This window comes from Zonotrichia albicollis, chromosome 1, assembly GCF_047830755.1.
Source record: "Zonotrichia albicollis isolate bZonAlb1 chromosome 1, bZonAlb1.hap1, whole genome shotgun sequence".
In the NCBI taxonomy this organism is placed as follows: Eukaryota; Metazoa; Chordata; class Aves; order Passeriformes; family Passerellidae; genus Zonotrichia; species Zonotrichia albicollis.
This window is the reverse complement of record NC_133819.1, coordinates 90,029,062-90,051,963: the sequence shown is the minus strand read 5'-3', so window position 1 is coordinate 90,051,963 and position 22,902 is coordinate 90,029,062. Positions and strand designations below refer to the sequence as shown.

At 40.5% G+C, this 22,902-nt stretch overlaps 1 protein-coding gene across 31 annotated transcripts in view; it reads right to left on the bottom strand.

The window, feature by feature from the left end:
- LOC102071518 (poly(rC)-binding protein 3) overlaps positions 1–22,902 on the bottom strand; it is a 502,832-nt gene that overhangs the window by 123,610 nt on the left and 356,320 nt on the right. Inside the window, exon 1 of one of the 31 annotated variants that reach the window (XM_014264262.3) lies at positions 18,550–18,701. The exons of 28 other annotated variants lie outside the window; for them this stretch is intronic. The gene's annotated coding sequence lies outside the window, so the exon portion shown is untranslated. 2 more of the 31 variants (XM_074546668.1, XM_014264261.3) reach the window with 2 other exon arrangements.

Genomic DNA, 22,902 nt, shown 5'->3' with positions numbered 1-22,902 from the left:
CTGCATTCAGAGTGGTCTGCGACGCCTACAAGCCCTAGTCACCTGCACTGAAATAATGTTTTCCTGCTCAAGACTGCTGCCAACGGCTATGATCAGACATGAGCATATTCCATGAAGATGACCGTTACTTGAGATGACAGCTACTTTGAGGGAAACAAAAGTCTGGGCTGATGTCCACTCCAGGCAATCCCAGTGATTTCAGTGCATAATTCAGGTAACAGCAACTTCCTATTGGCTCCATGCCAAAAAAAAGACAGCAGGGAATCCCAAATAAAAGAAAACCAAAAATGCCACATCACCAAAACCACTGTGTTCTGTCACAGAAAAGCCAAATTTCACCCTAAACACGTCTTAGTGCTGACCTCTTCCTATAAACCTTCAAGCAAAAATATCACATGTATACATAAAATGACTATAAACACGTATGAATGAGCTCTGACCTTCCTTCTGGCTTGTCCATATGACTAAAATAATGACATCTGCTTAAGGTCAGAGGTCTGGAATATTCGAACGCTGTGCCTGTAGCACATGTGTTCCAAAGGCAGCCTACACTGTCATGGATAATTATGACATCTAGTGTAGGCACATCTGTTCCATTTACAGTGGTCAATTTTGGGTTTTTTTGAGCATAAATACAAATAAACCTTGATCCCAGAACTACAAGACATCTTAATTATAATGGGAGATCTCTTTGGCAAGACTGATCATTTAAGATTAGGTGGAAAACATAATTTTTTTTAACTAATCAAACTTTTCATTTGCATTTAAATTTGCAGTACATTGGATAATTATGCAAGCAGTCTAGGAAAGCTCCATGCTGATGTTTCAACACAGAAATCTCTCATTAGAGAAGGACCACAAGAAATGAAAGGCTATACTCTAGTTACAAATCATGTGATCCATTAGTAGGATGGGGGCAGGAGGGAAAGACATCAACATCACCATAGAGAAATGTTCTGCTAACTCAGTCTCGCTGGTTTTCTGAAAACAAGGAAATATATTTTCAGGTCAGTGATTTTCAACTGTTTTCAATTCACAGATCCCTAAATATTTTCCAGCAGATACGTAGACCTTTCAATAGTAACATTAAGCCCAAGGCAAAATGCTTGCTTTTCATCTTTACCTGCCATGGGTTTCTGAGATACGGTTCACATATGGATTGGCTGAAAAACATTTTTTCAAAGACGTGTTTTTATCACAATTTACCTGTTTTGCTTAGAATACTTCTATCACAGCCTTCCTCAAAAGGAAGGGGAAGGAAGAGACACCTTACTTGTGGTTCTGCAGACAAGATTTCTTTGAACTAAAGCCACAGATGCTTACATTTTCAGGTCTCTTTGCCATGGATGGGTTTAGGCACAAACTGCATTGCAAACCTTTGTTGTGTAGTTTTTTAATCAGCCTTCCCTTACACAGGACAGCACGGGTGTCTGTCTATCCGAGACTGACCTTCAGCACGTGAGATCCACACCTGGCCCTGGTACACAGCCAGAATGTCTGGACCTAATTTACACACCAGGTGAAATGCCAATACACAATCTGGGGCCCAGGGAGGTACATACCTGCTACCCTGGAGAAGTCCTGCACATATGAGTGTCCTGAGCATCACCTCCATTTGTTCAAGAATTACCACACATGGAACCAACCAATAGAACACTTATTTATTTTAGTTGCCTGCAGAATTTCTTCCTTCCCTCAGTTCCACTGGAGCCAGGGCCTGCTGCTCTGACAGATGTATATCCTCTCCATATTTCCTTTGGGAGAATCTCGTGCACCTATTTAGCCACAGATACGACCCACAAAAAGGGCCCTGTCAGGATTATGTGGTCTATGAGGAGACTCTTCTACATGACAGATACCCCCTCAGGCACTTGGAAACAAAAGCATCTTTCTGCCCACTAAGCATTGAAGTTCCTGGAACATTTAGTTCAATCCATGTTTTGTACACATTTTGTTTTTGAAGACATGCATCCCTACTGCTCTTCATAGAGAGTTCTTGGTGAAGGCATTTAAAAGAAACAATAATTTGAACAGGGTTCTGCCTGGCTTTGTACTTCCTCTTTCCTAATCCCATTCCAAATTCTGACTAAAGGTTTGAGCTTCAGCTCTAACTCTGGTGATTGTCAAAGGCACCTCATGGCTGCTGGTGATACACTGTACTACAGAGAGGAAAGGACAATACAGCCACCATGCACTGGTGAAGGCCCAACCTAGATAATTATGCAGGCTCTTTAAAATAACAGAAACACCTCCCCTTAATATTTTATACAGAAAATAATAATTAAAAAAAATACTCAGAAAAATTCCTATGTTGAGATAGTAAAATTTGATAGAAAACATGAAAAAAACCTTGATAGGTTGATAGAATCACCAGAAAGAAATCTTATGTATTTATATGATGCAAGTAAGAATAATCTCATTTTTTCCATGGTGATTTTCATGTTAGCCATTCCCCCATCTACAGAGTGTTTGCAGTTCTCTCCCTTGCTAACACACTGTGGAAATCCCTTTCTTGGCAAATATCATCATCAAGGGGACAATTTCCCAGAGAAATCTGGCTCACATTCAAGATTCTTTGTGAGGATCAAAAATGGATCAGAAATGGGGGGAGAGGAATTCATGAGCACATCAACCAGAAAAGCCGTATGCATCTACTCTTGCACTTGATCAAGAAAAATAAAATTGTTTTCTTTTAGTCTCTGTCTGACTGACTAACATTGTGGCTGAGTCAACATCTCTCACTTGCAACTGGGAGCAGCCGTGACATCAGAGACATCCTGATCAAGTACATGAAATAACACCAGAAATCTTCATTGAGAACAAAAGATGCAGAACAGAGACTGGTACACTTTTTTCCCCCAACAAGCTATAACATCCTAAAACATCTAGTGTTCATATTTGTATTACTATAAATCTGCAAAGAACTCAAATAAAATTTTGACTCTAGGAATCTGGTCCAGAGTGGCTTCAAGGACTAATTGACTACTTCAGAAAAAAAAAAATTCTGATTTTTGGATGAAATAAAATGTATGACTTTCCTTTATGTGGCCATGAAAACTTTTTGAGTATCTTTGTTGCTTGGCAATTGGGCTGCTTAGCTAGAGAAGATCAAAAGTCATGTTAATAAAACTACTAAATAAAACAACAAAAGAAACATGCTATTGAAACTTGCACTAAAATTTATTACCCTTGGTTTACAATAATGAAGTCAATTTGAAATATAAAGGCTTGCCTTTGCAAAGAATACTGCCACACATAAAATAACTCAGATCACACCAGAAAGGGACTGCTTACCATTGGTAGCTGCCTGATCAGTGGGCACAGAGGAGAAATGGAGAGTGAACCCTAGGCACTTAGCCCTCCCAGCATTATGAACTAGTACACTTTCCATTGGCCCTAAACTGTTGTGGAACTGACTGCTCCACAGCACTTTGCAACTTAACTCTCCTGAGCTGATCACTTTTTTGCTATCTAAAGCGCACAAAATGATTGTTACTGATTTGTGTGTTACATTTTCTTTGGCAGACAAGGCAAAAAAAAAACAAAAAAAAGAAGGGTGGGGGTAAAAAGCAGGGAGGCAGGGGCAGAGGAGGGGAAAGAGAGGACAAGGAAGGGATAGAACAGCTCCTGCCTCTCTAAGCATTCCCTGTGCAATTCCAATTTTAAAGACAGACTTTCTGACAAGCACCCTGGTGGTCGCGTTCATTGCAAGCCAAAGGACGAAGCAATTAAGGTGCAAGGATTACCCAGACACAAAAAGCAGTCAGGATACAACAACTTTAAGTCCACAGCGGTGCTGCAGCATCACCTTCTGATGCCCTAACTCTTCAGAAAATCATCCTTTTCCAGTTCTGATTCCCTGTCAAAATGAATTAATGCACAGTCAGTGGGTCCCAGCTGCCTTACTCCCAGCCCAGTGCCAGCAACGTTTAGGGACTTCATGTCCCAAATGCAGCTGGGTCCCAGCTCAGCCTAGGATTCATTCCTTAGCCTGTGAATGAGGAGGCACAGGCTCAGCTGAGGGAAGAGAAAGGGGAGTGTTACATGCAGCAGTCACTCATGTCCTATGCCCACATCATCTCTGGATCCTCTAATGGGTACAGACTTCCCCCTGCTCCCAAGGAAACTCTGTGACTAGGAGCTTGTTTTCATATTTAACCTTGCAAGGGTAGCTGAGTACAATGCAAGCGAACCTACTACAAATTACTGCTCAGATCTCGAAAGTCTGGTTTGTTTGCAAAGTAATCCTCCCCGAAAAACAAATGCTGACTCAGGAGCAGACGTAGTTGGATTTCCGGTGCCTGTAAGGTGAAGCTGTGGAATGGCCACTTCTGCTTATCCCAGAAGGTACAGACATAAGACAACAACCAGTCCATGGAGCACAACTGCCTGCTCTCAGCAGACTAACCAAGCCATGTGGTTTTGTTAAAAAAAAAAAAAAGAAAAAGGAGAGAAAAATTTTTAAAAGCCCCAAAATGCAGAAAAACGAAAACCCAACCAAATCAAAACCCAACCAAAATAAGAAGCTCCAAAATACACTCCTCTCTCTCTGGCAATTCAGCCACAAGCAGCATGGTCACATGCTCCCCACACATGCCTTGCCTTCTAACAGTGCTGTAAGCGCCTATAAATACCATGGGGATGCACACTTGTGGTGTGGAGCCCACTCACACTTTCTGCTCCCTGGCCTCGTCTCCAGATGCCAGACAGATCTGCAGGGCTGGAAGGACACTCCCAGGCTTTTGCCCCCGGCCACAGTAACATGGCATCATCAATTGTTTCGGAAACCAAACAATACAGGGAGTTTCAGCAGTACAAGTAGAAACCAAATGGCTTCTTTTGATCTGGAGAACCTGTTATCTCTCTACATGTCTGTCTTTCACCACACATTTTTCTTTAGCTATTTACGTACTACAGCACAAACCTCCTAGGCAGATCATTAATCTGAAATGACATGAAGTAAATACATGAAATAAATAACTAGCCCCTTCAATATCCCAAATTCAGGCACTCATGAATGCACTCATCCTCTGGAATGCCCCTCCCCACCCTTCTGTTAACAGCAATGCCATGGGCATTCAAGAGACCTGTTCTACAGATCAGGGAAGCAAACCAGGAATAACCATCCTGAGCCCCTCGGCTCCCTGCACAGTCTGGCAAGACAAACTCCCATCCAATAGCCCAAGACAGACTTTAGGAAGCAGCCACTCATTCCGAGCAGATGGTAATCGAAGCCATGTCTCCGCAGATTCAGTGGCAATAAGGTATAAGACTCCAGTACTGGGGTTTGAAAACTTCCTCCAAATGGCTTAAATTTTCTCCCTGAATCCTGTTACTTTCTAATTCCAGTTCAATTTTTGCAGTACTTCCCTTTTTCCTTGGGCTTCCTTTGGACTGCATTTCAACTTTGCAGTACTAACACTCTTCTCACAGATCTCGGTGACTGCAAACTTCAAAAGGGAACACACTGGATTCATTAGACTACTTAATGACATTCCATCTGGCACTAATCTTAAAGCACTTTAAGCATTTAAAACTTTTTAAACTACTATATTAAATAACCAGTATAACCTAGCAGTCAAAATGGATTTGCCAGAATTGGCAAGGACCTCCACCACAGGAGGAAGCAAGCACATTTTAAAGACAGCTTGCCTTACTCAACCTTCCCCTGAATTAAAACAAGAGTAATCCCTGCAGCAAAATATTTCTTAAATATTACAGCAATGTTTAATTTTTTCCAATTGAAGATGATGAAACAAATTAATCTCTGGCACAGACTAGTATGAAAGTGAATAAGAAATGAGACCACTTAGGACAATGCTAAACCTGGATGGGAAGAATAAGAAACCAGTGGTGATATAATTGGCACATAATCTTTTAAGAGTTTACACCTGAATGGGTAGATGAATTTGATAATCAAGCAACAAACTGATTTTCTGCTAGTTCTGAAATTCTAGGATTCACTCAAGCAAGTATACAAGATGCCAGTAGTGTGAGCTTTTCCACAGATAAGCAGCTCTGGAAGGAAGTAAAAGGTTCTAAATGTTACTCAAGGGAGGAGCAGTAGCAGTAGAGAAAGAATTAGACAAGTAGGATAAATTTAGCTGAAAAAGACTACTGAGTTGGAAAATGTACACTACGAGTAAATTACAGTAAGCTAAAATAAAGATTTTTTAATTATAAAAGTTACGAGAGATGTCATTAATAAAACCACATGACATTTCTATGTAATTTGATTTATGAATGTAATTCATTGTTGGTTCATACAAACTGAAAACATTTTGAATTCAAGATAGATAAATTAGACAGTTCAGAGGTTTGATGCACTGAGGGCATAAGTGTGGAGTGAGGAACCAAACCAAGCAAGTATCTGAAAATTTAGAGGCCTCCTAAGCACAGAAACTGAAGTTGATTTTGTGGGAGTCCTACCAGCAGCTAGTCTTATGTGCAATTCTTTTCTTTCTATTTTAAAACTATTATTTTGTTGCTCTCTTGAAATAAAAAAAAAAAACAACTACTGATAATTAACCAAAACCCAAACATATTTCCAGTAAAGATTAAATTTTTTTTTAAGCATTAAGCTCATGAACTTTGGGCGAAATATTTTGCACCTTCCCATTTGATTTGTCTTTGTCTACAAGAGAACAGTAATCCACAGACATCTGAAATGTGTGGAAGCAGAAAACAAGGAAATGTTTACTCACAATAAGTAAAGCTATTCTTGCTTTACACTGGAATATAAGTGATATCAAATGTTTAGAAGCACATGATGCCATCTGAAAAAAGGTTCAATATTTGATTGGAGATTGAAGATTATTTTGCAAATTTGATCTGTTTGCAGGAGAAGCGACTGCTGGTCTTTGATGTGCATGTATCTCATATAAATCCAAGGAGGTAATCATTCCAGAGTACAAAGTCATGATGTGACCACAAATGGAATGTCACATGCAGCTCTTATCTTCACATATTGCAAAAAATGATATAAAATAACTAGGCATATACAAAGAAGGCTAACTTAAATGATATAGGAATTGGAGGATAAGACACTCAATATGAAGACAGACTAAGGAAGCTAAAGTTCTATAATCCAGAAAAGAGGATTGAGCAGAATATGATCATAGTCTATAAATAACTTACAGGTAACAATATAGATGAAAGAAGAGAATTATTGAGAGTCCTGGTACAGGGTAAGATGACAAGCAACTTCCTTGAGCTAAAGAAGGAAAAACTGAACAGAAGAATGTAGGCCACACATTTGCAAAACTTAATACCCCACAGCAGTATGCAAAATGATTGCATTTTAACCAAGGTGGAGTCACTTCACACATGTGGCAGTTCCAAGTAAAACAGGTGAGTCTTGGGCCTCGCAGGACACAACCCACTCCTGTGGCCATCTGCCAAATGAACTGGGGTTTGTTTTGGCTTCTGGGTGCCCAAAAACAGAGATCAATTCAAAGGAGACATCGAAGTTGAGTATAAACTTAGAAAACAGGTTGTCTACAAGAAGTAATTTTATTTCCTCCTCCTCCACCTTAGGGGAGGCAGGTGGTTAAAATTAACCACAGACAGGAAAAATGGCATTAACATGGAAAATGACCCATCATAGCACTTTAAGACTGGGAACATTGGGTGCCCAGGATGTGCCTCAAACAGCAAGAAAAGACTTGCTCCCAATTATTCCAACTTGCAAATTTTCAAATAGCATCAATGTAAGACATACATTCTCATATAAATCGGAATGAATAAGTAGAGATTTACCTCAAAACTGAAAAAAGTGGATACATGCACACAGAAGATCAGCTTCTCCTGTAAACACATCAGGCTTCCAAAATAATCTTCGATCTCCAATGTGACTTTTCTAATACATTCAACAGACCACCAGAGATCTACAAAATGACAAGAAGCTGGCCTTATGATTAACATGAGATCCAGAAGGCTGCTTTGAATGGGGAATGAGGGGGAAAGTCTGCCTAGAATATGATCTTTTAGTTATTTCATGGCTGAACATTCCAAATGGTTGAAATGAAAATACACAAGTTTTGAAAAGTTTATTCCTACTGAAGCAAAGTGGTGATGGACGCAGTAGTTCCTGTACTAACCACTAAACTTTCCTACATCAATAAAAATATTATCTCCTCTCAGGGATGTGGAAAAAATCCACACACCAAGGTAAGCTTTTTCTATCCACACATACTGCAAAGATTTTAACTCTCCATTTCCAATCTCATGGACATACCACACTCACTTTCCACTGAGACACTGTATCTTTGCAAACTCGATCCTTTCTCCTTTTACCCCAGCAGAAGGAGACATCCAGGTTTAAAACTCAGAAGCTCTGAAGAGGGCAGTGAAAGTTAGGAGAAATGGATGGAGAAGACAAAGCCTATGAAAACACAATTTCCACAGACAATAGAAACACAGAATCCATAAGGCTGGAAAAGATTCTTAAGATCATTGTGTCCAACCATTAACACAGGACTGCCAAGACCATCAGTAAGACCATGTCCCTCAGTGTCACATCTACATGGCATTTAAGTACCTCCAAGGGTAGTGAAAAAACCCTTCCCTGGGCAGCATGTTCCCGTGCCAGATAACCCTTTCAGTAAGTAACTTTTTTCCTGATATCTAATCTAAACCTCTCCTGGCACAACAGAAGCTGATTCCTCTCGTCCAATCACTTTTTACTTGGAGAAAAAGTTCTCATCCAGATACAAGGTGGAGCAGAATTACACACCGCTTTCACAATGAGATGCCATTTTGTAGCCAAAGTCAGTAGCAGAGTATGGGAACATCATTGTGTTATCACAAAAACTGGATGTAGGAGGACAGAAGATCCCAGAAATCCTCAGGGATTAGACCGCAATCTGTTCTCATTCTACTGCTTCAACGGATTAATCAAGGAGAAATTCTGTCAGGGATTTTGTGGACATCTCATCCTCAGCATCTTCCTTGTTTGTTACAACTGGGCAAGGCTACCTACAGCTTGGACTTTTATCATGTTTGATCTTCTGTACACATGTTAAAATTCAGGAAAACCTTCACAGTCTGTTCAAAAGATGTAAGGCAGCAAATCAGTGGAATAAACTGAAATAGCTGTTTCAATTTGCAAAAACGAACCAGGTAAACCATATTAAAACAGAACTAGTTACAAGCACAAGATCATTTCTGGCTAGGAATACAGATCAATGACACTTCAGATTGACAATAAAAGGAAGATATTTATGACTCAGAATCTCCTTTAATACCATTTTTGTCACAAAGTCACTATGCATATATACGAACCATAGGTATGCAAATTAGGTGCTCAGTGCTTGCACAAAACTACTGAATTTGACCAAGTATTAACTGAACAATGAAAGGTTAAAATTAATGTACATGATGTCATACCTTGTTGATTACACATAATAAATTAAAAAAGGTATTTATTTGAACAAACACATTTCTGTAAGCTCCTCTTTTGTATGAGAATTATAGAGAGACTTTTACAGGCAGCAGCTATTCAGGGCAAATGACATGAAAGCTTGCCTCAAACATGAGCCACAACCCCATTTTTGTTTATTACCATAGCCTATCCATTTGACATCCACCCTAAAAAATGTTCTTAATGAAATGCATTCAAGTACACACCCTGTTCATTGGCTTTACCCAGAGTGCTGAGGTTCATTAGGCAGATTATCAGTTTTCTGCAAGAGATGTCTGCACACTTTTCAAATTTGACTAATAATCTCTTGAAATAAGGTTTGCAGCAGAAGACATGCTGAGCAAAACTCATCACTAGACTGAATCTATGCTGATGTGATTTTAAAAAAGTCTTTGCCCTTAACTTTAGACATATTTGCAGGGGCAAAGTGGTTTTATTCTGTGGCTATTCCCAACCCCCCAAAAACTGCAAGTACTATTTGGAAAATAAAAGTACCAATCCAAAACAACTTAAACTGAAACATTTCTGTGGTTATTCCAAGCAACAAAGTTTCTCAAACCTTTTTTCAGAAAGCACCAGTAACAGTGAAAATTAGTTTCCTTTTAAACTGGGGCAAACATAAGCACACCTTTTGCCCAATTTGCCCACATTCTAGAAACAAATGCATGCAAAAAATTTAATGTAGTATAAACCTGAGAAAGTTGTAATTAAAGATTCCAGTTATTTTTTTTCAATTGAGTAAGAATTAATATCTCTGAAATCAACACAAGCAAGAAAGGATTGTGCAAAAAGCTCAAACTCTTCATAAAATAATCCCCTCATGTAATAAAATAAACGTATATGAAAAATGTGAATTGCATTAGGGGCAGAGGAACTAGAAATTAAATTGATTTAAGGTGTATCTGCAATCTTTCAAGCTTGTCCTGTATATTTTAAATATATTATTTAGAAATAACATTATTTTCCGGGCAGCTCAGCTATATTTTAATTGAGAGAATTGCATTTTGACGTATTTTTAAGTATGATCTCAGAAGCATTCAGAACTAAAATGTAGGTGACATTTTATTAGTAGCCATAGGCAACCCCCATTATAGCCACTTACATTTTTATTTATCCCTCAATATATACATGATCTGCTTTTAACTTTATTTAATAATAATAATAATAATAATAATAATAATAATAATAATAATAATAATAATAATAATAATAATAATAATAATAATAATAATATTCACTGGAGACTGGCTCATTCATGTCTAGGGATGGGAAATCAGGAAGGTCACAAGGTAAAAGAAAACTCCATTTTCCTAGGAACTTTAGTGCATTTCTCCTAGGGAAATTCAAGTTGCTTTAGAAGGGTTTAGACATATATTGGCAGGCCCTTTACACCTGAGCCAAGTAAAAGCCCATCCATCGGTGCAGAAGAATCTGTGTTTAATAAAATCACAGTAAAATAGATTCCTGTACACTTTTTTTGTAAGGCCTCTCTTGCATTTTATTGCCAGCAGCCCAGTAACTCCACACACCCACTCAAAACATGATTGGGGTTGTTTCTTAACCAGAAGTAAAACAGGCAAGGAAAGGTCACGGTGCTGGGAGATTTCTTTTCAGATGATAAACGGGATTAAAAGTGAATAGGTCCTGGTTAGGAGATCACCCTAAAAGGAAAGCCAGGAATGACAAGGCACAGCCCAAAGTCCAAACTGTGTGTCAGCAATCTCCTGCTAGCAAGTCTGGGGTCACGAAGTAACTACCAACAAAACTGGATATATACATGCATATATATACGTATATGTACACATATAAATGTAATCCACCACAAGGGGTGTTCATACAATTGCTCAGTCAAAAACCAAAGCAAACAAGGTAAATGTAGCTAAGGCTACCATTGACCGAAAAAGGGTAATAACAGAAAACATGGAAATATCAAGATAGGACACTTAAATGGTCATACTTCTGCCTTTTATCATCTTTTCACTGAAACTAGAAACCAGAAAGAGAGGAAGGATGGTTCTGAGTAATCAGAAAGTGTCATCCAAGCACAATTAAATACATTCACACTACAAGGAGCTTTTTTCACCCACTGGCAAGGAAGTACCACTGAGAGGGATCACTCATTAGCTGGAACTCAGCAACTGGCCATGGATGTGATCCTACTCTGCAGCAACACAGAACAAAAGAGGTGAACTACTCTTACACTCAGTCATGACAGTCTTAATAGCTGCAGAGAGAAGCAATTTGCACTTCCAGTGTTTAAGCGGATGCATTCTGCTCCACAGCCAGGAATAACAATAGGTATCCCTGAAGTTACTGTGCCACAGCTCAAGATCAGTGCCTTCTAAAAGCATGCTATTCAAGACATGGGGGAAATCACTCAGAAATGCAAATTAGCTACCAGTAAGAGGAGGAATACCACGATGTCACATATTAAGTTGTAACAGGACACGCCAACAGATTAATTGGTACTGAAGCTTCTAGAGATATACTGGCAATTCAGGTTCCTGTAAGCAAACAGGAGGCCAACAGCAACACTGGTTGGAAGTGTGGGAAAGACACCTCCAAGTGCAGCTCCATTTCTGTCAGGACTGGGATCTGCTCTAGTCAATGGAAAAATAACAGCTTTAGGAGGTTTCACTATCATGGCTTATGCTGGAGTCTTTTATCAGAAAAATATCATTCCTACAGAAAAAAGAGAAGCTTCCAAAATTTAAGCAGCATTTCAAAACATAGGTTCAGATTCTGGGAATCTTACTTATCTGATATTAGGAACACTGAAGGGACATTGGACTTTGTTACAAGCCAGTTTCAAAAGCGCTTATAATTTTTATTCAGCTTTCTCCGCCCCACCCCAGCCACTGTGGGATGCTCACAGTAAATTAACAGTGACAGCCTCTTCAATACCTAGCAGGCATCTCCACTTGTGCACTGTGAATGCTGATGGGGAAAGGAGGAAGGGGGAAACAAAGTGCATCTCTCTCTTGGTGTCTGCAGAGCCCTTGTTCTTCACAGAGAAATCTAACAGTGTAACTTTTGATGTTCCCTACTGCTCAATCAAAATCCACCTATCTAAACTTCTCTGAATTAAAAAGACTTGGAACTCCAAAGCTGATTCTCACCACTGTGAATGAATACTATAAACTTGTCTAGTAGAACAAAGGTAGAACTCTCACGTCTTACTATCTGCAGGAGCAAAACATTTTATTTTAATTTACTCTCACAGGTACAGCATACACTTATAAAGAAAGAGAACAGTTTTTTAAATCACTTTGATCATATGTAAGGAAACCTCCACCAGATCTGTGAAGATCAAAGACCTTCAGTATTTAATTCAGTACTATATGGCAATTATTGAGCCTATATAGTAATTATTGAGTGGGTTTGCAGCATTTACAAAGGTTGCATTAGCCCCCAATGTTTCGCAGCCTTTTCATGTAAAATCTCTGCTGTTACTCCATAAAATGTTTAATATTAAAACACAGCCAGTGATTTTCTGTTTGCTCTTCTGGGTTGATGCTGGCATGTAGCTAGAACTATGCTAATGAGATCCTTAAGGTATGCACACGGTTTCATTAAATGAATAAAATCACATAAAAGTCATTTTCTGGTCTTCAAGTCTCAGATTCTATCCTTCTAGTTGTTTAGGCTCAAATGGTGAATAGGTGCTTTATTGCCCACTGACAAGAAAAAATATGCCAACAGAGGTAAAGGTAATAGGCCACCATAAATACAGGACTAGATGGTGCGGACATTGCACCAAACACTTCATTACCATGTAGATACATCGAAAAGTATTCATTTTTTGGGGGGTGTATCCCTCTGCACTTTTCTGTAGCATGTTCTGCATGTGGGATAATATGCTTCCCTTGTTGCCACTGAGACAATCAGACTGTTGAGATTTCATTTAATAAAATCCTAAGATCAGCAATAACATCTGTATTTGTTTAGCAACAAACATATACCTATTTGTATATAAAAGATGACAGAAGTGTTTTCCTAGACCTCCACATTCTCTGTGTGCAGCTGCCCAGACTCTTGCTGCCATGCCTGGGACTGCTGTTCTGATACAGCCACCCCCATTTTCTAAAAGCTGGCTGAACATTCATAAAGCCCTGCTGTAAGCATCACAGTCAAGTCCTTGTGTTGGATTGCTTAATTTTTATGAAATCAAATTCTTTCTTTCTTATTACAGTTATGTGCCTAAACTATTCCATACAGTGTTTTCCTAAGCATTTTCACTACTTCATTTTGAAATTAGGATTTTAAAATATTTATCTTAAAAATGTTTGTTAGATCAAAAAAATCCCCAAAAAAACCTCACAACAAAAATCACACATTCAAGTTTTTCTCCAGACCATTTTTGTGAAAGTTTTCAGGTGTCACTGCAACAAATCCTACTAAGAAATATTGCAGCACCCTCCTCACAGAATTGCATCTATAGGCTGTCTGAGCAACTAGATTACGCCAAGAACAACAGGTACCTTTATTAATTTTGCAAACCTGCTGCTTATTTATTTTATACTGTTAGTCAGACCCTGCTACCGATGCCCACATTCTCCATAGGAGGAAAGTCTGCTGAGGTCAGTGGCTGAGCCCTGACAGTGTGAATTGCTGCTCAGTGACTCCCAGCAGTGTTGAGACACTATGGTCAAGCACAGACATCTGAGGAGGTGCACGGGAGAAAGAAACTTCATCCAACTCGAAATGACCATTATAGCTTTGGGGAAAACAAGGTCTGATACAAGGGGGAGCCAGAATCAGAGAACTAGAATTAAAAAACCCAACAAACTAACTCCCTTGGGGGAAGAGATCAATTCACGTAGATTTGCAAATTTTTTTTTTGGACATATAGATAATAGCCCTTTATATTTTAAATAACAATGACTTTCTGTGCTAATTGTTTTTTGTGTCTCTGTGCTGAAGGCTTTCAGGGCTCAGAAAGCAAGTCAAGATGCTGAACAGCATGTGTGTACACAAGATGACAGCCTCTGGCAGGGGACACAAAGGCTTCAGAATACGGGTGAGCACAGCGAAGGGCCACCCGTGTGCGTAGGGGATGATGGGCTGTCTGCTAGAAATCTGGCAGAATGCTCAAAAGGGAGTTTTTTAGCCTGAACTTGACTTCTGTGCCTCACTGATGAATATTAACACACAATTGCTCTTGCTGAATATCCCCATGGCTCTATGGCCACTTCAAGGATGCTTGCATGTATTATTATCTCCATCTTCCCTCCCACCCAGCTGATGGACACTACACCTTTAGGGGTAAAAACACACACCCTTAAGACCAAGTAGACGTCTGTTACAAAGATTTTCTGCTTGATTTTAATCCAAAAGAGCTGGCATTGAGCTGCTGTTTTTTAATTAAAACCTCCTTTGCTGAGTTGTTTTTGTCTTGTGGAGCATCTATCAATCAGGAGGAGTCACCGCAGGATGCACTCGGTGGCAGCAGGCTATTTCATCCCTTCCCCCAAGCCCAGACACCGACTTTTTCCTTCTTCCTCCCCTCCCCAACTTCATTAACTAAATGCACTGAATAAACCTTAACATCCCGGCTAAATCCTATTGGCCCTGGATTTGCTGCTTAATGCTAAAACCCAAGCGACCCATTTTTCTCCTGTTGATACTTCTATTGCTGATGGCAGCCAGCAGAGAAAAATACCCAACTATAAACTATTTTCATGTAAGGAACAAAACCAAAAGCATTCATCACTCACTCTTTCTGCTGCTGTTCACAAACTTTATGTAAGCTTTACGTGACATGTCAAAGCCTCCCTTGCTTTTGTGCTTCATGGGCAGCACAGTGAGCCTGTTGCTTAGCAAATGATTACAACAGAGTGCATCTGTTATTAAAAGTGCAACTAGGTCCCTTTTAAAGGAAAATGATCTGGAAAAGTCTATGAAAATTAATTTCTGTGCATTCTACAATCCCCAATCACGATATTGTTACAAACATCAGTAGATGGAGATCCCACTAACTGAGAGACAAACAAAGAAAGTAAAAAGCTTCAGTGCTACAGAATCATTTTGGTTGCTATCCTTAAGTTTTGCTTTGAACTCTAAGTTTGTCTTCCCAATTTCACATATGCCACAGAAAAGGCTAAAGATTATTCACTGTGCCCCTGTCTCCCGGCTGTCAGCCCTCGTGCTGCACCCCAGTTATAATTACTGCACGTCATCTGCCCTCAGCTCAGCTGCCCAATGCTTCTTCCTTGGTCCATGATGACAAACAGGATCCTCAATGGTTCTTCCCAGCTCCTGACTCACTCTTTCCAAAGCACTCAAATTGGGTCATCCATCCAGCTGCAAAGCCTCCCTGCGGTAGCATTAAGACCTTTGGCTGCTAGTGTCATCTGCCTGCCTTTACTGCTTGCTCCACCAGACCTCTGATCTCTCTTCCACCTTAAAAACATGACACCATGACCGCCATGTGTTTTGCCACAACATCTGACACTCCAAAACCCTTCCCTCCCACAAATACCTCTTTTCCCTTTCTGCCACACAACTGTGGCCGCAGTCACGTCCCCCATTAACTTTGCAAGCTGCTCCACAACTTTCAACTGCAGTGATACACCCACGTCCTGCTGCAGGGTCCCTCTGGAATTGTCCCTGCCAAGCAGGCTTGGACAGGCTCTCAGCACTCCTAATAGGAGGGCCACCTCACCCTCTGCTTCCCCATGTCCTGTCCTTCTCCCTGGGTGCTGAGCATGAGGGATGTGAACCCCTGTCCTTTCACCAGGACAGCCTCTTCCCCTGGGATGGATCTGTGGAAAGCGGCTTCCCACGCAGAGAGCTGAGCGCTTTCCCTCATGGCTTGCAAAAGTCGCTCCCTGCATTTTCACTTATCTGTCAGAGTGGCTATTCCAGCTTGCTCTTGGGTACCCAACCAACACAGCAGTCTTCGGATTTGACTTATATTTTTAATACCACATTTCACTTGACTTTATTATCAGACCTCAGTCTCCTACAACACCGAGGCTGGCTTCTGAGAAGTGCTGCATCCTGAACTGCCTATCCCACGGACACCCAGTTCTTTGCCCAGCAAATTCCTGCAGCATTCTGAGGCTGCAAAGGCTGAAAAGGAACAAGGAGCCCGGGCATTTGGTGAAAATGCAGCTATTCTAAATAAAAGCTGTATTTATAAACAATCTAAAAGCAAATGCAATCAAGTACTGAAGATATGTGGCACAGGTTATGATTATTAGTACGCTGTCTGGTATGAGAAGCTTTCAAATAAAAACATTTTCTTACTGACCGTGCACTCGCGTTAATGTATTCCTTACCAATACCACTAATAGAGCATTCATCATGTTTCTTGCTTCTCTGAAGTAACAAGAGAAATAGATGGAACCATGTAAGAATAAAACTAAATATATCCATGGTGCTACACGTTATCATAGCGCACACACTCTACAAATGTGTTTAAACAGGGTCCTTGAAGGAAGTAATGGCAACTGACTTCAATATTACAGAAATATTTAAACCAGCATAAATTGGAAGGCAGGAGAGATAAGGAATATAACCAATAAAACAAATGCTTATATTCTTGAGGACTTGTTTTTTTGCAGCAAGGACACAGATGAGAGAAAGACAGAAGGCAAGGTCTTCTGTAAGAAACCAGCTATTCCAGAATAAAGAAATAAAAATATTTTTGTTTGCCTGATTATAGATAAGGACGGTATGGAGCAATATCCACATATTGCCAAGGTTTTCCCTTGCCTTGGATACAGGGAGTAGCATACTAGATAGAGGACATATTTCTTAAGAGGTTTATGAGGAAGCAAACCTCGCTTTTCTGCTCATTTTTATAAACTCTTGACAGATTTCAGCAAGGCCAATTCCTGGACTCGGCTTTGAACCATTCTCAGTGATAGTTCATGAACTTTGCACCAGGAATCTTTTTAGGGATAAGCAATGGACAAATGGGATACCAGCTGCTCAACTCCACTTTTCACTATTGTTCTACTTCTAGAGCCATATACAAAAGAAACAAACAGGGACTACAGCTAGACTGAATGGTACGCACACATCTAACAGATATTTATTTATTTATAACACTTTAAGATAAACATGCAAAGGAATTTCCAGTTATGCCTGCATTTTGCATATAACTTATGCCTGAGCTGTTAAAAAATATCTTTAGGTAATGTGCATTAACTGAGTGTTTATTTTTCCTGTAGCACTAGGAAGGTCATCAGAAACACAAACACAAGTTGTACACTAAACATAACCATATCCACTAACAGGACATTCAAACAGATTCATAAAGGACATTAAGACATCATTTTAGGCACACAGGAACAATTTTTCTTTCATTTTCAAAAATAATAATATCAATGACCATAGTGATGAGGTATGAAGCCCAGACCCCTCCATTATTTAAAACTACTGTTAATTTAAAACTACTGTATATTTTCGAACTTTTCTTTAGGAAACACACACTTCGAAGTTCACTTTTCCCCCACTGCACAACTCGCTGAGCGACGACCCGGTTGTTTTCTCAAGCAGTTTACACAGCAACTTAAAAGCAACAGCAAGAAAAGCCTCCAGAAACATTAACACTTGAACGAAACGCAAAAACTTCCAATGCCAATACAAATTCCAAAATATGGGACAATATTCCAAACTAGTTGCCTCTGACAGTGATGCTGGTTTACAGCACGTCAGAAACTTACTAACCTCTGCCTTCCTAATCCCTCCGCAATCCCTGTGGTCTTCCTCGGCCTCTCCGCGCTTCACGTTAAACTTGCAGGAAACCAAGAACCGGGGGCACACAGCGAGCAGGCTCCGGATAATGTCATCGCCTTCGAGCGCCAGAGCCCCGGCTCAGGCGGGGTTACTCACCCGAGGGAAGCCCACACTTCCCGACTGACAGTGCCTGACGGGTCTCCCTCAGCGCCGCTCACTCGTGCGGCGGATAACCCAGCCCCATCTCCGCACGGAGCACTTCTACCGCAACTTGTTGTGCCCGCGCTTGTGCAGCTGGAGTTTTCCCGACTTGGCCCGGCGCTGCCCGGCCCGGCCCGGCGGCGCGGCCCGCTCGGTTCCCGCCGCGGCCGCGCACAAAGAGCCTCCCCCGCGCCCACCCTGCAGCGCCGGCCCGCGCCCCCCGCGGGGCCGGCACCCACCTGCGGAGCCGCTCCGCTCCCGCCTCCCGGGCGCTGCTCCCGCCGTGCTGCCCTGCGCGGACAGATGGCCGGCAGCCCTGCAGCCCTCCGCTCTGCCGGAGCCAGGCAAAGCCCGGCTTTTTTTTTTTTTTTTTTCCTTCCCCTCCTTTTTTTTTCTTTTTTTTTTTTTTTTTTTTTCCTTCCTCTTTCCTCCCTTCTCCCTGTTTTATCCTCTCTTCCTCCCTTGGCTTATACCCTGGCAGATGAGCACAAGTGCGCTCACAACACCCCCTCCACCAGTCACTTCAATTAGTGCCACACGAGAGGAGCTTCTGCCCAAAATCTGCTTAAGAAAGGGCCAGAGGGCAGGGCAATCGCCTTTGCTCAACAATGACCAGAAGCTGCTATAAATATCCTAACAAAAGCACTGGCCAGGCCAGGAATGTCATATCCTAATGTGATAAAAATTGTAAATATCCAATGTATACCAGCAACACAAAGCAAGAAAATCAGGTTGTTTTTGAAAAAAGAGACAAAGATTAAAAGCAGTCACCACCTTCTTACCCTCTCCCCCCAGTACGTGACCTTGCAGTATGTTATCAAAGTTGTGTATTTCTGGGTGCCAAGCTATTATGTTTTCGAGGTCCAGAGCAGCTCGTTCACAATCCCTTTGTGGCAGCTGCTCGCTAATATTTATAGGTACCCAAGTCTGTGCACCTTATATAACCAAGTCCACTGACCAGGGCTGGGCAGAGGTTGACTCCAACCCCACAGATATTGTGCCTCACACAAATAGTACAGGCGGTGGCTTACCTTGTTAATTAAAACATTAACAAGAAGTTCCCAATACACCAATAAGTAAACCAATATATTAATACAGGACAGACAGGGGTGTGTTTATATGAGGACTGGAGGATTTAATGTCATTTGATTTAGATGCATTTTACACTAACATTATTCCAGTGCTGTGAGTGAGGAGAAACTACAACCTGAGGTTTTTAACTATACAGTGAACTAGAGCTGAAAACTAACTAAAAAAACCTAAAAAACAAACAAACAACAAAATTCACAAAAAGCCAACACACACTTGGTCAAGCACAGTGCCTCTATCAGTAGTGCCTGGACCTTGGGCTTTTGGATTGCTTCACAAATGTCCAGTTCACACTGTGCAAGTAGCTGGCATGGGGAGGGCAGAGTGGGAGAAGGGAGTGGTTTCGGTCCCCCAGGACTGCTTGTAAACTCTGCAGTGCCTTCGAGATAGTAATTTCCAGTCTGTTGATGGCCGGATGACAACAGCTAGGTTCATCTGAGGGGAAGCCAATAGCCACTGTCACCTAATTCTCTCTCCAGACGTTCAAGAATGTAATCATTGCAAAGGGAGGGCACTCAGCTCATGTCCAAGTCTCGTGCCTCAATGTTTATGTACAAATCTGTGTAAAAGTAGTTAATCCTATTGACCAACTGCGTGTTCTTTTAGAACCGAGATAATGGCCATCTGAAATTAACCCTGTATTTCCTCTGTCAGGTCTCCATCAACTCAAAAATCGACTTCTACTACAAATACATGTTATTTTTTCCATTTCATTCCCATGCCCTCTTCTGATCACACTTGTTTGTCATGCTGTAGTGAACACTGCTTTCTCAAACTAAACCAATTCACATACAGACTTATTCTCAAATCACCTTTATCCACAAAGGATGGTCACAGAGGGTTTTTGCTGCTTTATTAATTCCCTGAATTTGAGCATGTGCCCAATGTAACAAAGAGTGTACTTTTAGAATATCACTTGATTTAAAAGAGAGAATATTTAAGTGAAGCTCATATGAAACCCTAGTCCAAAAATCTAATGTGCAGGCTTGCAAGAACAAAACTGCCCACAAGATTTCCAGACTTCCTAGATTCAGCAGAGAGAGAAATATTCTTTATTTCAACAAAGAGTTGTGAGCAGCCCCGAGTGCACAGATGCAAAACAACAACACCAACATGTACAACACAGACTGAGCATTGTTGGGCCAAGGCTGCCAGCCCATGGGTTGACAAAGCCTCCCTGATGATGAGGGACAGGGAAGCAGAGGTCCCCACTCTGGCACAGGCATGGTGCAGGTCTGTGCAGCCCAGCACAGCGGCCAGGGTAATGGAAATACATCCAGCTGAATTTCCAAGGTGTTCCATGCAATATGGCTAATTAACCCTGCCAGTTGCACTGGCTGGTCTTTACACGGGCTCCTGCCTCTATTTCAGCCAGGGCCAACTGAGTGAGTCGGCCACAGCAGCAGTACAAACAAGTGTTGCACTGCAAAAGAGTGGACAGAAGTCTCACTGAAGGAATAAAAAACCTCCAACATAATCCTCAACAACAAAAACGGCTCCAGGTAAGCAGGAAAAAGATTTTTAGAATAATAAGCTTACTTGGCAAAAACATGAGCAATGACTTAAGTAACTGCATAGTTGTGACTGAATAACAAGACAGCAAAAATAAATCACCAATGGAGTGAAATGCAAGCCTGTGTGCATGGTATAAAAATTTAGCTAGCCAGGCAGATGAACAAATTGGTGGAACTGAGTTACTGATGCTAGAAGTGACAGAAAAAGATGATTGTCTCTGAATTCTGGGTGAGTTTTGTATCTTTAATTTTTGTGTATGTCATTCCCAAGTTCAAAGAGGGAAAATTAAAAGGGTTATAAAAATAAAAATACAAAAAAATTTCACCTTTCAACAAAAGACTCTGTTTGTATTGATCTGTCTTGATCTGGTCCTTTTCATTTTGCATGCTGCTTTCCTACCCCAGCTTTTCCAACCTATGGATAGAAATGGTGGAGGAATCTTACAACCTCCCTTAAGGATTGATGAAAATGTAGCATAAGAAAAACTGCATGTATGGATATATGCCTCACAAAGGGATATTCAGAAGGGTTGTCTTTGCAAGTGTGAAAGTATTCCAAATGCCATTTGCTTTTCAGATCAAAATGCTCCATTTGATGATAAACCTAAGAGACAGATGACAGAAATTTCCTTGACTGAGCAATGTCCCAAAACTAAAATGTACAAAGCAAATATACTATTTAGTTTATAAACAATTTAATGTATATTTGCAATTTTAAACTGTCATAAAATATTCTACCAAAAAGGCACTCATTTTATGGAGAATTATGCATTACCTGGAAGTGCTTTAAGTTAACTGATTATGGAAATAAAAACCTGAATCAGATACATTGGGTCCTTGTATTTGACATAATTTCCTGGAGAAGGAAACCTGTGTACGGAAAGCTATCCTCAAGCACTGGTTGAAGTTTTCCCTTAAATACTGTTTTATTTGATAAGTGAAAACTGACAACACCACCAAATCATCTAGTATTAGTGTTCTTTTCTTTTACATGTCCCTGCCCTTGGACAAAAAAATAATAATGGGTTATGCTACTCCTTAGCCTGAATAAAATGTTGCAGTTCCGGAGATAAAGACGTATTGAGCTGAGCAATTAAATAGCTAAATAAATGAATCAGCAGAGCAGAAGTGACAGATTTAATTACTGCTTAGAGCTAGGAAGGGGAACTAATTATGGGGTTCATGAACCTCATGCCATTCTTTTCCTTAAGTATGGGCTTCGATTCTTTTGGATCAAACACTGCAAATGCGGTAGCACCATGCACTAGATTAAAAAAAAAAAAAAAGAGAGAAAGAAAAGCACAAAAAGCTATCCAAAATTTGGAAATAAAGTCTAATGTTTGAAGAAAGAATAGTCAATACTGTGTTCTAAAAGCCCATGTTTAACTGACACCATACCATAAGTTACGAGGGCTTGCTTTCAAATAGATAAACACTAAAAATTTAGTTCTCCAAAAAATGAAAGCACAATCAAGTTCACTAGATTGAATAAACCAGAGATTGTAATAGAAAGCTGTGGTAAGTGAGGCATAAAGCATACAGCTCTATTGAGTGGTTAGGAGCCCTCTTCATCAGAAAATATCTGTCACTGGGAAGCCTGAGCAAGCTTTTGATCCCACTACCTCTCTCCTGCTTTGGTCAGCCTACCACACCAAGCAAAATATCTCACAAAGATGCTTTTGTGGCCACCAATTACAAAAACACCAGCAGTGGAGAAAACCTGCACCTCAGTTTCTGCCTTCTGTCTCATTTCTCTAGGTTGCATTTTCCATTCTAATTCTGTTCTTGTTTGATAAAACAGTCAATGCCAATTATTTGAGCTTCACATTAAACTCATGATCCTAGTGGTATAATCCCCTAAACATGGAATTCTTTTCTTTATTAGTGGGAGGGAGGAAGGGGATAAAAGCCCACATATACAGCATTTGCATCACATCATTCAATTAATTGAATAATTTTGGTTTACAGCTATCTTGTACACATAAAGAG